The sequence below is a fragment of the Macaca nemestrina genome, chromosome 10 (assembly GCF_043159975.1).
Source record: "Macaca nemestrina isolate mMacNem1 chromosome 10, mMacNem.hap1, whole genome shotgun sequence".
NCBI classification, from domain to species: Eukaryota; Metazoa; Chordata; class Mammalia; order Primates; family Cercopithecidae; genus Macaca; species Macaca nemestrina.
In genome coordinates, this window is record NC_092134.1 from 51,994,398 (window position 1) to 52,011,719 (window position 17,322).

A 17,322-nucleotide genomic window follows, 5' to 3' on the forward strand; every position below is an offset into this window, starting at 1 on the left:
TTTAATATCAAAATCATCCTCCATGACATGATTATTCGAGGTATATTAATGCCATAAAACAAGTTGTCAAAGTATTGTAATTTAAAGCCTATTTTTTTTTAATTGAGAACTTTTAAAAAGGTATATTCAAACAAAAGAAAAGAGAATATTATTTTGGCAGATTATCAACGATGATTGTAATGTTAGTGTGTAAATTGAAAAGTGGTTGATCAAGACAAAAACGTAAAACAATTTTTATATATTAATAGAGCTAAGAAAGTGACTTCTAAATCCTAGTCGGAAGGATTACCCTTTGTTTAGGGAAGTTAATTTATTTAAATTACACAGTCAAGGTGGGTGATTAGCCAACAGAAGATGTTTTATACCAGTGGATTAAGAAATGTTTGACAAAATAGTTGACAAAAATAATCTCATAAAAACACACTCTGAAATAGGCCTTATTATTCATGGAAAAGTCTGGTAATTATTATCAGCCTTTTTAAAAGAAAACAATGAAAAGAAAAAACACTTAACTGAAACGAGTTTAAATATTTCTGTGTGGTCTTAAATGTAATTGATTGTTTTAGAAGAATATAAATATTCACAGGATAATACAAATTTTCAGAACACTAAATTCCGCCTTTTCAGAACTGGGCTCTAATAACTTTTTCCTATTTCTTTCTAGATGGAAGTTAATTGGTGAATTTTTAAAAGTAAACATGCTGCTCTTGTAAAGGAGATAATAATGCTTGTTATTTCTATAATCTGTACTTCTAATTATTTTTTCAACTGCAAATATTTGCTAACTGATGTGATTCAGTAGAATATTAGATATGGTAGAGATTCAGAAGATATAGTCTGTAATAAATTTGGTAAGAATCTACAGTGAGAAATAAACATGCCCAAATTAATATCCTAAAACATGATAAATATTGTGTTATCAAAAATAATATTGAGTTTAAAAATAAGGTTAATTAATCCTCATTGAGGGGTGTCAGAGAAGCAATGTGGAATAGCGATTTGTTTGAAGTTCCTATCTCTGCCAACTACTAGCTGTGTTAACCTTACCCTTTAACACTCCTGAGTCTCAGTTTCAGATAAAATAGTCTTGCCAGCTTACAGAGTTATAAGAATAGAAACCCTATATTCAATAAATTACATCATCTTAGGCATATTGTATACAAGCAATGAATGCTTATTCTATTTGTTAATACTGTGTTTTCAATCAAATAAATATTTAGTGGCAACCTTATTAAAGGTACTAGGAAATGGGCCCTATTCTAGGTGATGGGAATATAATGATGAATAAGATAGTTGAGGGTATAGGCAATAAACAAATATACACAGTGTAAAAGGGCGTAGATATGACCAAGGGACCTGTACAAGGTGAGTGGTGAAGACATTAAAGAGGCAGATCTTTTTAAGATGGTGGGATTTGAACTGAAGCCTGAGAAATACAAGGAGTCAACAATATGAAAAAGCTTTCACAAAACGATAGTCACACTTAACTATATGCAGTGAATTTTTGTACATGTCATGTATTAGTGACTGAGACACTAGTTCTTCACAGATCGAAGAGTGGAGTTGACTGACTCTTCAATGACCTTACAACAGATGAGGCACATCCTCGGCATGTCACGTGAGGTTCTTCCCAAGCTGGCTGGCCTCTTCTCGCCTCCCAGGCCTCTTTGTTTATCATTCCCACTTCGAGCTTAATTACTAGGTGAACTTAAGTTAAAGCTTCCTTTTTAAAGTTGTTGCTCTTATTCTTCTCTCCTCTTTGAATCTGACATTTATTCGTGACTGTTCTCTAAATTAAAATAAAATGCAACAGAATAATTTAAGCAACAGTAATATGGAAATGTGAAAGCTGAATAAATGTAAAATCAGAAATAGATTTTTGTTTGCATGTTTTCAGTTCTTTAGTTCTTGTCAGATAGAAGAATTATGGACAAAAAGTACATAAAGCAAAATGAAGAATCTGTGGCAAGAATAATCCTTAGATGGGTACATTTAATAAATAATTGTCTAGTATTTTCATTGTGGAACTATTGTTCATGAAGGATATTGATCCAAAGTGATGCCTTTATCAAAATTAAGGGTTTTGTAGACTTTTAGCAATATAATGCTGTTTTAGAATGAACAACCAATGACAAAAATAGGTACTTAGAACAAGCCAATATAGCTCTCTGATCAATGTGATCCTCAGTGAAGACAAAGGATTTCATTCCATCATGCTATTGTGAAATATTGAGATATCATTGTATGAAGATTTGCACATTCTCACGCAAACCTGTCAGCTGTCCAGTTAAAAGTTTGGCTTATCAATATATCTCAACCTATTTTAAAATACCAATAAACATCATTTATCACTAATGCCATTCTTTTAATGATTCTTACTAAATTCTAACTAAAAGTCATCATCCCCAGGCATGTCTACAATATATTGACTACATTTTGTTAATTTTTATGTGTTCCTCAATACATGTTAACTACTCCCAACAACCGTTCTTTCAAAGATTCAGTCTTGTCAACTGTAGCTCATTTTATGCATTATTGATTCCCTCTCTCAAAAATAGTTATAATTGGGCTTATTTACAACTGGATTGCACTCACAGAATATTTTCTTCTGTGTATTGATCCCATATATTGTACTCTAATTCCTAATAAAACATAACAACTTGCATGATTCTCCTTTGTTCTTCAGTTGAATTGTCAAGTAATGAAACCCCAAACCAAATGGAGTTTATGAATTTGCCAACTTGGAAAGAACAGGTCCAACGATATACATGGACTGGACTGGCCCAGTGGTTCAAAGATTGGCTAGAAAAGGGGCCAAAAGAGTAGAGTTAGGCTATTCTGTGGCGTAGCCATATATACATGAAGTTATATCAATTTTCTAGAGGCTGAGTTTGAGAGGAAGCACATAACCAAAGGTCTGGAATCTTCTATATGCCATGGCAAAAATAAAAATCTTTTAATGCTGTGTGGAAACTCATTAGGTTCAAAACAAATCTCTCGGGGAGCAGTGACTGGATTATTGTATGTTAACTAAGACCTTATTAGATGGAAAGACGAAGTGAAATTGACTCTGTTGTCTTCAATAATAAGTATAATGAGAATTTGAGGGACTCAGAATAAACTTTTTTTTTTCTGAAGAAGGATATTTCCAAAGACTTTAAAAGACTGGCTGACTGGAAATTTGTTCATTAACCTTTATTTATTAACATAATTGGAGGGTTCATTTTGTGCCAAGGAATCTGTTGTCTTTTGGTGATGTACACAAGAACAAGTTATTTTTCCTCTGTTTTGTTTTGTCTGATCTGTTAAGCAAGGCCAGGAGAATTTTTAAGTTTTTCATTCAGAAGTTCCTCAATTAACCTAATTTTATTTTCTCACTTTGGTAGAATTTATCTATCTCATCATTTCTCATAAAACACAAGCTCCCCAGAAATTTAATGGGTATTTGATGGGACCCACTCCCCCAACAAATGAAATTTCCAGGAGAAGAATATTAGGAAATATTGTTCTGTACAATTTTTAACTCGTATAAGTACTACAGTATTTATATTTTAACTCTTAATATCGTCGAGCGTCAAGAAAGAAACGCAGTATGTAATGTTTCCAGAGATGCTCTTTATCCACGGGGAAATAGCCCATGCCAGAATGAGCATTCTACTGGATATGCCTCAATATGGAATTAAAGAATGCTAGTTCTTGACCTTTAAAGTTAGGCAAATTGTTTCTCAAACTTGCCTCAAAACCTCATTAACAAAGGGGCTATAGGTCTTTAGGAATGAGATAAGTAACCGGTATAAGTCTTTACATGAGTTGTGTTATTTGATCTCTGTAACAACAACCCTGTGAGGTTTGTAGAGCAAGGAGCAATGGCTCAAAGTCACATAGCTCATGAACAGGGGGATCTGAGATAAACAGGTCAAGTAAATAAAGATTAAATGTGAACTATGGAGGGAAAGGCAGCGTAAAACTACCTAATTCTATGAATTTCAAAATATAAGATTATTTACTTTAAGCAAAGTCTTAAACCTGTCCATGTTTCTAAGAGAATGGAAGAGTTTATTAGAGTGAGCATGAGGCTTACAAAAATTTCAAAAAAGCCTACTCAAAGAAAACTTTGTTATACCATGTGTAATGTCTTCAGCACACATTTAATCAAGTATATTTCCCCGGCAATTTTTATTGCTTTTTCTTTTGCCGTCATTTTTTTTCTTTGTCTACTCCAGTGGTACCCAAAGTTTTTGGCACCAGGAACCAGTTTTGTGGAAGATAACTTTTCCACTGACTGGGGGTGCGGTGGGGGATGGTTTCAGGATGATTCAACCACATTACATTTATTTTGCACTTTATTTATATTATTATTACATTGAAATATATAATGAAATAATTACACAACTCACCACAATGTAGAATCAGTGGGAGCTCCGAGCTTGTTTTCCTGCAACCAGATGGTCCCATCTGGCAGTGATGGGAGATAGTGACAGATCGTCAGGTATTAGATTCTCATAAGGAGTGCACAACCTAGATCCCTCGCATGGACAGTTCACAATAGGGTTCACACTCCTTTGTGAATCTAATGCTGCCACTGATCTGACAGAAAGTAGATCTCAGACAGTAATGCAAGCAATAGGGAGCAGTTGTAAATACAGATCAAGCTTTGTTCACACCTTTACCTCCTACTGTGCAGTCTGGTCCCAAACAGGCCACAGACCAGTATACATCCATGGCCTAGACTCTAGGCACCCCTGGTCCACTGTATTTTTATAATATACAAAGTTCCCCTAACTTAAAAAAATATATATATCTTTTGGCCCCACATTTTAAATTCCTTTATAAACCTATTTCAATAATGTTTTGCCCCACGACAGCACAGAAGCCACTCCTGCTACAGTCATCACTAAATTTATATTGCTAAATACAAGCCAATTCTCAGGCCTTGCTGTAGTTGATGTCTCAGCAGTATTTGACATAGTTAATCATTTTCTTCCATCATACACTTTCCTCTTACCTTATCAGTGGCTATGTCTCCATCTATTTTCCTGCCTCTGACTTCTTAATGTTGGAGCATCTGACCTCTGAAGAACAGATGATAAGTCTGTCTTGGCATGATGACTCTCAGTTTCTTCTCTTTTTCTCTTCCTTTCTTCACCCCAGGGCTCAGCTCTGCACATCTTCTCTGCCTACACTCTCTCCATGATTCCAATCAATCTCATCCTATTCATATGCTAATAATTTATGAATCTTTACCTCTAGTTCAGACCCTACAACCAAACGCATATATCCAGCCACAATTGAACATCTCCACTTGTATATCTAAAAGACATTGCACACTTAAAATATCAAAAACTTACCTATTTGATATCCTCCCTTACAAAACTTGATCCATCATCTCCAGTTTATATGATGAAAACTTTGCCTTTCCAGTTGCTCAAGCAAATAATTTGAAATTACTCTTACATCCTCCCTATCTCTCACACCTCCCATCCAACTATAAAGAAATTTGATTTACTCTACCTTCAAAATATATCCAGAATCTTACCACTTCCATTGATCAGTCTGGGAACCAGTAAGTCATCTCTCAGCTGATTTATTGTAATCAATCACCTTTTATGAGGTCTCTCTGGTTCACCCATGGGCCGTCTCCAGATTATTTTTAAAACAGCATGAATCAGAGTAATTTGTTTCCTTTTTTTTTAAAAAAAAAAGAGTCTATGGATATATTCTAATTCTATATTTATATGATTCATGTGATATTTTGATACAAGAGTGATGTTTTAAAACATATATCTGAACACATCAGTCATCTGCTCAAAACTCTGCAACTGCTTTCCACTTACACAAGGCTCTACATAAATCTCACTGTCTTTATCTTCTGACGTCATATCCAAATCTACCCCAGCCACACTGGCCTCTTGTTGACTTTTGATTTCCTCTTTCCTTTGTCTGAAATGCCTTTCCTCCAGATACATGGCTAACTTCCTCAAATCCATCCAGCCTTTTTTCAAATGTTGTAATATATTCTAACATAGTAATGTATTATAACACAGTATGTATTTATATACTTTACTTATTTATAATGTCTGTAATGTAGTGTCTGCCACCCTAGTTAGCGAATAACCTCCATAAATGTTAGGATCCTTGTTTTATTCCTAATGAAACTCAGGTACCTAGAATAGTTCCCAGAACATGACGAACACTTAATAATTATGTGCTCAAGAATAAGAAATAAATACCACACTGTTTTAACTATTAATTTTATACATCTTGATTCTGAGAGCTTAATCATAATATCAGCTTTTCAAATTCCATTTTTCAACCCTGTCGAGATTGTAGGGGCCAAGGAGAAAATTTTCTTCTGCCCTCTAAAAGTTTGCTGAAAATGAATTGAGAGAAGGCAGATTAATACAAAAAAAGACATACAAAACTTATTTTAGCACGCATATGGACATAACTGCCATTTACAAAATATTAGACTGGAAGAGGGGCCAGAGGGCTGATACTAAAATATTCTCAACATAAGAGATATGTACGGATTCAGGAGGCACACATTTTGCAAATGATTCTTTTTGGAAACTGGGTGGGACCGACAAATTAGTGGAAAGTAAGGGGGGAAAACTGCGCAGGAACAAATATTGTTTTATTATGCAGATTAAGTCCCCTGGGTAATCTCTGGGAGCTGTCCTCTGAAGAACAGATGATAAGTCTGTCTTGGCATGACGACTCCCAATTTCTCCTCTTCTCTAGTGGTTAATCTGACAGGATTCCTGAAGAGGGGAATCTTAAGACAATTACATTCCTTGTGGAAAGAAGTGTTTTTAGCCAGATAAGGGAATCCCAGAGAGAGGGAGAAAAAGGAAGGAGAGGAAGGTCAGAGAGAGATTTGATTCTAAAGATTATTTCTGAGGCCTTTCAATTTTCAAAGCACTCAACAAGCCAAAGTCATATTTGGGGGAATCGTTTTCTGTGCCCCAACAAGATTTTTACTGGAATTGCTTAAATTAATAAATTAGCTTGGGGAGGTTATTGCCTTTATTGTATACTGTTTTATACCATGTGTACATATACCTTATGTCTCCATTCATTTATGTATTATTTTATGTTCTTCAATAAAATCGTTTAATTTTTCCCATAGAGCTCTTATAGATGATTAGATTTATTTCTAGGCATTTATAGTTACTGTAATTGTTATCTCCTTTATATGTTTTTCCTAATAAATTAATACTGGCATATAAGGATGCTATTGATTTTCCAATATTGATAAGGATTCCAGCAAACTAGCAAACCTGTCAGTTCTAAGAGTTTGCTATACTCTTGGTATTTTCTCAGTAATTAAGCAAATTGGGAGGATTTAATTTTCTCTTCTCTTCCTTTTCAGTTTTCATTTCTTATTATTGTCTAAGACTTATAAAGCTTGTAAAAGTATAGACTTTAATAATAATGCTATTCATTAATGTGATGCTTATTGTAGTAAATGGTAGATACCTTTGATCAGATTTGGAATTTCTTTTACAAGTTTTCTAAGAGGTATTATCGGAATACGATATACTCCCCTTTCAAAAGTAGTGGATTTCATTGACAGATTTTTCTTTTAACTTTAAGTTATGTGACACATGCAGAATGTGCAGGTTTGTTACATAGATATACATGTGCCGTGGTGGTTTGCTGCCCCTATCAACCTGTCATCTAGGTTTTAAGCCCCACATGCATTAAGTATTTGTCCTAATGCTCTCCCACACCCCGACAGGCCCTGGTGTGTGACGTTCCCCTCCCGGTGTCCATGTGTTCATTGTTCAACTTCCACTTATAACTGAGAACATGCGGTGTTTGGTTTTCTGTTCCTGTGTTAGTTTGCTGAGAATGATGGCACATATTCTTTTGGAACTATTTTTCTTTTCCTAGGGATAAACAACTTGATTTTTTTGTTTGTTTGTTTTAATTGTATGCATGCTTCTCTGACAGAAATGAAATTTTTAAAAAGAGAAAAGAAATTAAACTCTCTTGTACCTGATTAGTGTTTATTATTTCTATGCCTAACACCAATTCTTTACATATAAAATTTTTATGACCTGGATACAGGTAAGTTGAACTCTTTTTTGACTATCTAAAATATATGAGAGCTCAAGTAGTCTAAGTAGCAGTAAGTCTGGTACCAGCCTCTTGAGACCAATGTTGTTCTGTCCAAGTGATCTAAAAACTTTCAAAACTTGATCAGACCAAAAAGGTGTTTTGTTTGTTTGTTTGTTTTTGTTGTTGTTTGCTTGTTTACAATTCATGAAAAGATAACTGGAAAATGTGACAAAGTAACAAGCGAGTAAAATTTTAAAAAATGCTGTTGCATATTTTTAACCCTCAAAGTATCACTTTTGAAACAAGTGTTCCCTCAAAATCAAATACCATCCATGAACCATTGCAATAACCCACTGACATACAGGCCAAATGAAACCATCCTGTGCCAATAAATGGCCTAGTTTGGAAGTTCCGCCAGCAGTAATGACAACCTCTACCAAAGCGATTCTTCTGGAATAATTTTCCATTCTCCAAATTTTACCAGTTGAAGTTTAGGTTCATACTCATGTTCCCAAGTACATCAAGATGACTGAGTCAAAGGTCTTCCAGATTCCATGCCAGAACCACCACTGGGTGTTGGACCCTAGTTCAAGTTCATACTCTTACTTCCCTCATGGTAAGTTCTCCTTGTGGACTCTTGGAGCTCCTTGTGATCTAGTCAATTGCCAGTCTACTAGCGAATTTAGAAAAACATTGAACTTCACAATTGAAAGAGGAGTAATCTGTTTTTTCCTCTCCTTCCTGAAATTTCCTGGTTACGTCAAATATCTTCCCCCTCCACTCTCTTAATATCAAGACACAGTAGAAGAGACACTTTTTGTCAGCGTTCTATTAAATATTCTTCCTTGGGATGTGGGAGCCTACTTGACTTATATTTACACATCTAAAAGGACTACTTGGTAATTCATCCAAGAAGAAAGATCCACTCTAGTGTTACTTCTTTATTTTATAGATGAACAACAACAGCAGTAACAAAACATTTGAAAACTTTCAATTGATGCCTTTCTCTAAAGAAAAGAATAAACTCTATATACACAAAATAAACTCAATATACATGCATCTCATCTCTTCAAACTATACAGATTATTTAAGAATTTGACAGGTGAATGTTTTTCTCTATCAACCATTAACATGTTTATTTCATGCTGTAATGTGGGACCTAGCTATTTTTATATTTCTGATTATTATGAACATTTATCATGGGAATATTGATTTAACTGCAATGTAACAGGATCACCATGGATCAGTCTGACTGCTGTAAGAATGAAAATAAGAAACAAAGTTAGAAACAAAGAACCAGTTACAAGGTTGTTACAGTAATTCAAAGGAGAATAGATGATGCAGACAAGGGTGACAATGGTGGAGGTCATGACAGTGGGTCACATTCACATATTTTGTGAAAAGAAAGCCAACAACTTTTTCTCATAGATTGTATAAAAGATGGGAGAAAAAGAGAGAACTCAAGGATGACTCCACCATTTTTGGAGAAAGTGAAAAACTGAAGTTCTCACGAATTGAGTTGGGGATGAATTAAGGCAAAACATATTTGGGGTAGAAGCACGTTCTGAACACAGATTTTAAACATATTGAGTTTGGAAAGTCTGTTTGACAGCCAAGTACAATAATTATATTACAGTTAATGTACAATAATATGTAAGTTAAGATTTAAACTTTTAATAGAGATAACAATTTTAGGAATATATATTTTGGTAGGTGAGAAAGACAACAAACATATTTTGTAAATATATAATATAGCAGGGCTGAAAGACCTTTCTGATAAAGTAACAATTGAAGAGAGTTCTACAAAGACATTCTTAGTCATCTTTGACGACCCCCTACTTCACTCCACAGGTGATCTCATCCAATGTTATAACTGCTTGCAGAAAACATCCATATACTCACTATTCTTTACTGTGGGCTTATACAGTAGCTTGCCTTGACACCTTTATTTTGACATCTAACTAGTCATTTAAAACTGTTTTCAAAACCCAGTCCATGATTTTCCCCATCCTAACCACAAATCTGCTTCTCCTGTAGACTTTCTCTTCCCAAAAAATTGCAACACCATCTTTCTAATCAAAGACTATGAATCTTGCAGTCATCCTTGAGTCTATGCTTTTTGTCACATATCACATTCAATCCATTCAAAGAATATGACCCCTTTTATAACCTTTAGTCCTACTACCGTGGTCTAAGCCAATGTAATCTTTCACCTCTTAATTCATTTTCTTAAATTCATTTTTTTGTCCTGTCTTTTATAAGAGGACTGAGGAATCCATTGAAAATGTAAGTGAAATCATGTCACTCCTCTGCTCAACACCTTCCTATAGTTTTCATATCACCTTGAGCAAAAGCCGGTCTTAAAATGATCTCAAGAATATACATCATATTTCCATCTATATCCACTCCCACCCTCTTGCTTTATTTAATACGGTCCATTCTAGCTACACTGGTCTCCTTGAAAATCATAAACCCACTTGTATCGCTTTGTCTTTGATCTTTCTGTTTCCTCTGCCAGATAACTGCATGATTTATGCTTGTGTTGCAGGTTTTAGCTCAATGTTTTCTTTTCATAATCAATTCCCCTACTGTAAGCTTGACCCAAATACTGCATGTGATATCATTACACTCAAGTTTTTCATTGTTTATTGAAAATTCAAATCTAACTGTACATTCTATATTTCATCTGGCAACCCTAACTGTGAGGAAGGGGGAAAAAGAAAAATGGATATTGAACAAACAAGCAGAAATTGTCCATTACAGATAGGAAAGGCTTTATCTGAATTACCGAGTGTATGATGAGAGAGTAACAGTTTACCTGCAAAGTTATACATGTTACTTCCCTATTCAAACACCTTTGATGGCTCTCTGTCATTCTATCTGGTACCCAAAGTTTATTCTATGCAGTATGGAAAAACAAAGGCCATCATAATCAATGCTGTCCCTACCTTTCAAGTCTCATATTTTACCATTTCCTTATAGCACATGTTTTCTGCTCTGCATGTAGGACAACTTATAATTATTCTGCAGGGAATGTTCCCCTCCCTTTGCTCATGTTATTTTCTGTTCCTAGAATAAGTACTCCCCTCCTTTCCTTTACTTGAAATATAATAACTAATCTTTCAAGACCCGACTCAAAGAATATCACAAAGATGTTCTCTGCTGTCTGTTCCCACAACATAAATATGAAGCAAAATAAAACTTTATGATAATACTTTATGGCAATGCATATACTTGCTTATTTGTGTATTACTTCTCTGCTTGATAGAATTGCCTTGATGTCAGAAATGTATTATCACCTTTTAAAAAATTCTAAAACTTGTTATCTTCCACCTTACACAAAGTAAGTGCTTAATAAATATTTGTGAATGAGTAAAAATATATATTTTTTAAAATATATATAAAATATAAATTTAAAATAACATATTACATTTGATAATTAGTAATTTCAAATATATATATGTACTGCTTTAAAAAATTGAAAATCTTTATGACTTTCTGTTGGGAATTGATTTTTTAGAAATGATACCAGGAGCCCAAGCCATAAAGAAAAAAAATGACAAACTGGACTTTCTTAAAATTAAAAACATTTGAAATTCAAAGAACACCATCATGAAAGAAAGTGAAAAGATAGTCTAAAGAACAGAAAGAAGCTATTTGCAAGCCATATGTTTCATAAAATACTTGAATCAAATATATGTAAAGAATTCATGTAAATCAACAATAAAAATACATGTAAATAAATTAATATGAAGGCAAATAATTTGAATAGACATTTCTCCAAAGAAGATATACAAATGAACATAAGTACCTAAAAAGATGTCCAATCTCGTTAGTCATTAGGAAATGCAAATCCAAACCACAAGGAAATATTACTTTGCACCCACTAGAATACCTGAAATAAAAAGATAGACAATAAGAAGTTTTGGTGAAGATGTGGAAAATTAGTACTCTCATACATTGCTGGTAGGAATGTACAATGGTGCAACCACTTTGGAAAACATTTCCTCAACATGTTAAAAATAGAATTGTCATATGGTCCAGCAATTCTAGTCTAGGAATCTATCCAAGAGAACTGAAAACATTTGTCCACGTAAAGACTTCTACACTAAAGTTCATGGCAGTTATTTATAGTAGCCAAAAGGTGGACACAACCTTAATGTCTATCAACTGATGTATACATAAATAACATGTAATATATCCCCATGATGGAATACTATTCAGCAATAACAGAAATGAAGTATGGATAACATGCTACAGTACTTGAATGAAATTCAAAAACATCATGCTCAGTGCATAAAACTAGTCACGAAAGAACACAGGTTCAGTGTCTCCACTTCTGTGAAAAGTCCAAAACAGCGAATCTGTATGACAGAAAGTAGTTAGTGGTTGTCTGGGGCTGTGGGTGGGTGAGTGATTGCTAATAATTATGAGATTTCCACTAGGGGTGGAAAAAATGTGAGATTAACTTATGTTTATAGTTGCACAACTCTGTGAGTATACTAAACTCCACTGAACTTTTTATGTTTAAAGAGTGCATTTTATGGCATGTAAATTCTATCCCAGTAAAGCTGCTTAAAATAAGTATTGACTTTTAATACAGTCATTTGTCATTTAAATTAAAGTGCCACAATTTATTTTAAAGGTAAGTCAAGTTAACAGTGGTTTGGAACAAAAACAAGATCTTTTTCTAAGATATAAATCACAGTTTTAATATGACTTTTCTGATATTATTAAGACACACAGTAAGCTCACCATAGAATATATTTAAGGTCATGAGAATAAATAAAAGATTATGTATTTTCTACAAATACAAGTTTCATAAGCACTACAGAATAAAAATTGAGAGTTTTAAAATCTTCTCATGGGTAATCCTAACACAATAGCATAAAGACTATGCAGTGAACATTTACTGCTTAATGGAATTTTAAAAGTTAGCATTTTAAAAGTGTTTTATTTTAATTGCCTGATTGCTCTCTACAGTTAGTTAAATTTCTCTTACCTTGAGCCCATTTAAAAGTATGCAATGTGCTTGTTAAGTGCATTAACAAGATTTTAATGGAGCGCAGGTGCACAGAATTGGAACAAACATTTTTCAAATTAGAAAATAAATATCGTTCATTCACACTGAATAAATATTTACCAATATTATATATATAATATATTATATATATAATATATATTACTCAGCATGTACAATTTTATCCTGTTGATTTATATGTTCTGATAAGAGGCAATATGGTAAAGGGGTAAATTAACTGAACTGGGAATAAAAGTTCTGCATTTTAATGCAGATCACCTCTATGTGATTACCTGAGTCTCAGTTTCTCCAAAATTCTTTAGAGCTCTAGAATCTTAAATATGATTTTTCAATTCCATAAAACATTTTTTAAAATAAAAATTTATTTTTCAAGGTTTTTATAGTTTTTTAAACAAATTTATTAATGTACAAGTAACATATAATTTACGTGCACAATTCTGTCAATTTTGATAAATATATGTGCCTTCATAAACACCCAAATCAAGATAAAGAACATCCCCATAAATCTTAGAAGTGCTCTCATGCCCTCTTGAAGTCAACCCCACCTCCCCCATTCCACCTCCCATTCCAGGCAACAACCAATCTGCTTTCCTGCCATTATAGATTAGGATGATCTTTTCTAGAATTTCAAATAAATTAAATCACACATTATGTACACTTTTGTACGTAGCTTCTATTTCTCAGCATAATGTTTTTGTGATTCATTCATTCTATTGGAGAGATCAGTAATGTGTTTGTTTTCATTGTACAAACATATCAAGTTATATTTGTTTACGCCAAGAATACAATAGTTTCTCCTATTTTTAAGAAATGTTTTTGAATTTAATTATTTAGCATGATTGCATTGTAGTTTTATTTATAGCATGTAAACATTATTTCCAAGAATCCCTGTTGGTTACTAAATTATCTCTTAAGATACAAGTTGAATCTACAGACCTAATTCTGTGAAGATATCATTCCACATCTGAACATAGAACTGCTGTATTGTGGGTGCCAAACTCTATTTAATAAAAGGGGTAAGTGATGTTATGAATATGTGGGAATGTTGGAGTGTGTACTGCAGTTCATTAATCACATCTCCCTTTAGAGTCTCTATTCCCCTTTCTGCTGGAAATGTTGCTGGTTGAAGGATCAGAGCTGAACATTTCTCTCAGAATTGCTCTTAGAGGAAGGGAATTGTGAACTTCTACAGTACACAGCTATCTGTACATTGAACTCGGAAAGGCCAGTTTATAATCATTAGGCAGCACTCAAGATCTGGATTAGGAAAGACCGGTGAAATCAATTGCCAGTCAGTTATTTCCAAATTTGAGATAACTGAGGTATGATAACTAATTTTAGAGGGGTTTTGCCATAATTTTAAATATCTTCAAATCCTGTATACAGTCTACAAGTAACTAGACAAGTGTAAGATTTATTAGAACTTCTGCCTTATCACATTGATAAATTCCTCCAGTCAACTTTAAAAAGGCAATTGTCTCTGTCTTTCTCTGCTCTTTTAATTTTGATTCGCTTAGCTCTTTCTCCACACTCTCACATTGTATTAGGTTATTGGACTTACACTACTTCTTTCCATTTGCCTGCATTTCCTTTCTCTGTGTTTTATCTTTCTCACTGCTTTTATGATGCTTTCTGTTCTTCCCATTCTTCTATAGTCCATTCTGCTGTGTGTGTCATTTGCATTCCTAAATATCATGAGCCATGCAATATTGTGCAATAAAAAACACAGGGCTTAAGGGGGTAATGAAGTTTATGGCACAACCCTAAAAGCTTTATCAGTGTCACATTAAAATAAATGTAAAAAAGCTAATAAAAATGGTAGCACAGTTTTACACCTGTTAAATAGTTAGAAATTGCACAAATACAGTGATACTTTTTTTTTTTTTTTTTTCCTGAGAAAAAGCTGAAGTTTGCTTGTGGAGTTAGAAGACTTAAAGGCTTTCATTTTTTGTGAAGTTGTAAAAGGAAGGGTATCCGAAATCAGACAGAAAGTTGTAACACAGGTGTTGATGGGCAAATTTCTAACATACATGGGACACTGAGGTCAGTTTTAGATATTTGAGGAATGGGCATGTGTGCGTTTTATGTGTTCCTACGTGGCTTGTTTCAGCCAGGTGTGGTTTTCTCTATTTAGCCAGTGCTTCTCAGGAACAAAATTGCATGTTAAAAAACACAAAAAAATTACATTACATTGAAATTGTTTTCTAATATATCAATCATGTTGAAAGAAATTCATGTTTTTAAACAAGTGCTTAAAAAGTGAGCAGAAATAAGCGTACTTTCTGTGTTTTCTCTCTATACTTTGTTTCTATTTTTTTTTTTTTTCTCTTAGTTATTTCTGCCAAATTGCTGCACTGTCCTCACTACAAAACTTCTCCAATGTAGCTAGGCTGAGGAGCATACTTTTATTTATTATTATTATTTTATTTTTATATATTTATTTATTTTATTTATTTTTTGGTCAGAGTCTCACTCTTTCACTTAGGCTGGAGCACGCTAATGCAATCATGGCTCACTACAACTTGGACCTTGCTCAAGCAATCTGCCCACCTCTGTCTCTCTAGTTGCTGGGATTATGGGTGCATGCCACAATACCTGGGTAATTTTTCTATTGTTTAGAGATGGAGTCTCCCCATGTTGCCCAGGCAGGTCTCAAACTCCAGACATCAAGTGATCCTCCTGCCCCGGCCTCCCAAACTACTGGGATTACAAGAGGGAGCCACCGCATACAGCCCATACTTTCTTTTCTTTTCTTATTTATGTATGTATGTATTTATGTATGTATGTATGCATGTATTTAAAGGCTGTAAGGCTCTGTTGCCCATGCTGGAGTGGTGTGGCATGATCATGGTTTACTACAGCCTCAAAGTCCTGGGCTCAAGCCATCCTTATGCCTCAGCCTCTTGAGCAGCTAGGACAACAGGTGCATGCCACCACACCCTCATTTTTTTTTTTTTAATTTTTTTCTAGAGATGAGGTCTTGCTATGCCACCCAGGCTGGTCTCAAATTCAACACCTCAAGCAGTCTCCTGCCTCAACCTCCCAAAGCACTGAGATTACAAGAGTGAACCACAACACCCGGCCTCTTAATTTTTAATCGACAAATAATAAATGTACATATTCGTGGGATACAATGTAAAGTTTTGATATATGTATACAATGTGGAATGATTCAATCAATTTAATTAACATATCTGTCACTCGCTTACTTACCATTTTTGTGGTGAGAGCACTTAAAATCTACTATTCTAGCAATGCATTATTATTAACTATAGTCATCATGCTGTGTCATAGAACATTATTCTTACTGTACAATTGAATCATTTTACTCTTTAACTAACATCTCCCATTAACTCATCACAGTCATCCTCTTTTTCCAGCCTCTGGCAACCACCATTCTACTAACAACTTCTATGCGTTTGACTTTTTTAGATTCTACAGATAAGCGAGGTGAAGAAGAATTTGTCTTTCTGTGCCTGGCTGATTTTACTTAGAATAATGTCCTCCAGGTTCATCCTTGTTGTCACAAATGACAGAATTTCCTTCTTTTTAGAATCTGAATAGTATTTCATTGTGTATGTATACCACACTCACTTTTATCCATTCATCCAGTGATAGACACCTAGGTTGATACCGTTTATTGGCTATTGTAAATAATTCTGCATTGAACATGGGAGTGCAGATATCTCTCCCACACACTGATTTCAATTCCTTTGGTTATATACCCAGAAGTGAGATTTCTGGATTCTATGATAATTTTGAATTTTTGAGGAACTCTCGTACTTTTTTCCATAGTGGCTATACTAATTTACATTTTTACTAGTAGTGTACAAGGGTTCCATTTTCCCACATTCTTATTCTCTCACCAACACTTACTGGCTTTTTGCTAATAGCCATTCTAACATGTATGAAGTGATATCTCATTGTGGTTTTAATTTGCATTTCCCTGATGCATTGTTGGTATTGAGCATTTTTTCATATATCTGCTGGTCATTTGTATGTCTTCTTTTGAGAAATGTTTATTCAGGTCTCTTCCCTGTTTCTTAATCTGAGGATTTTCTTTTCTTTCTATTGAGGTGTTTGAGTTGTTTATATATTTTGGACTTGAGCTGTAGGGCATACTTCTGAAGATACACTTTTAGAAAACCCTGGTTTCTATGCAGTCCTTTCGGAAAGAAGAAAAATCATCTCTCAAAATATTTAACCCCTTTTAGCCTC

General features: G+C 34.1%; 1 protein-coding gene and 1 long non-coding RNA gene across 30 annotated transcripts in view; one reads left to right on the forward strand and one right to left on the reverse strand.

The window, feature by feature from the left end:
* Positions 1-17,322, forward strand: part of LOC105473289 (PTPRF interacting protein alpha 2) — a 510,238-nt gene that overhangs the window by 362,089 nt on the left and 130,827 nt on the right. The gene's annotated exons all lie outside the window — the stretch shown is intronic.
* Positions 6,237-17,322, reverse strand: part of LOC139356693 (uncharacterized) — a 33,045-nt gene continuing 21,959 nt past the window's right edge. The window contains exons 2-3 of the long non-coding RNA XR_011609014.1: positions 11,876-11,959; positions 6,237-6,370 (exon numbers count right to left, since the gene is read on the reverse strand). This is a non-coding gene — a long non-coding RNA (uncharacterized lncRNA). The remainder of the gene's footprint in view (positions 6,371-11,875; positions 11,960-17,322) is intronic.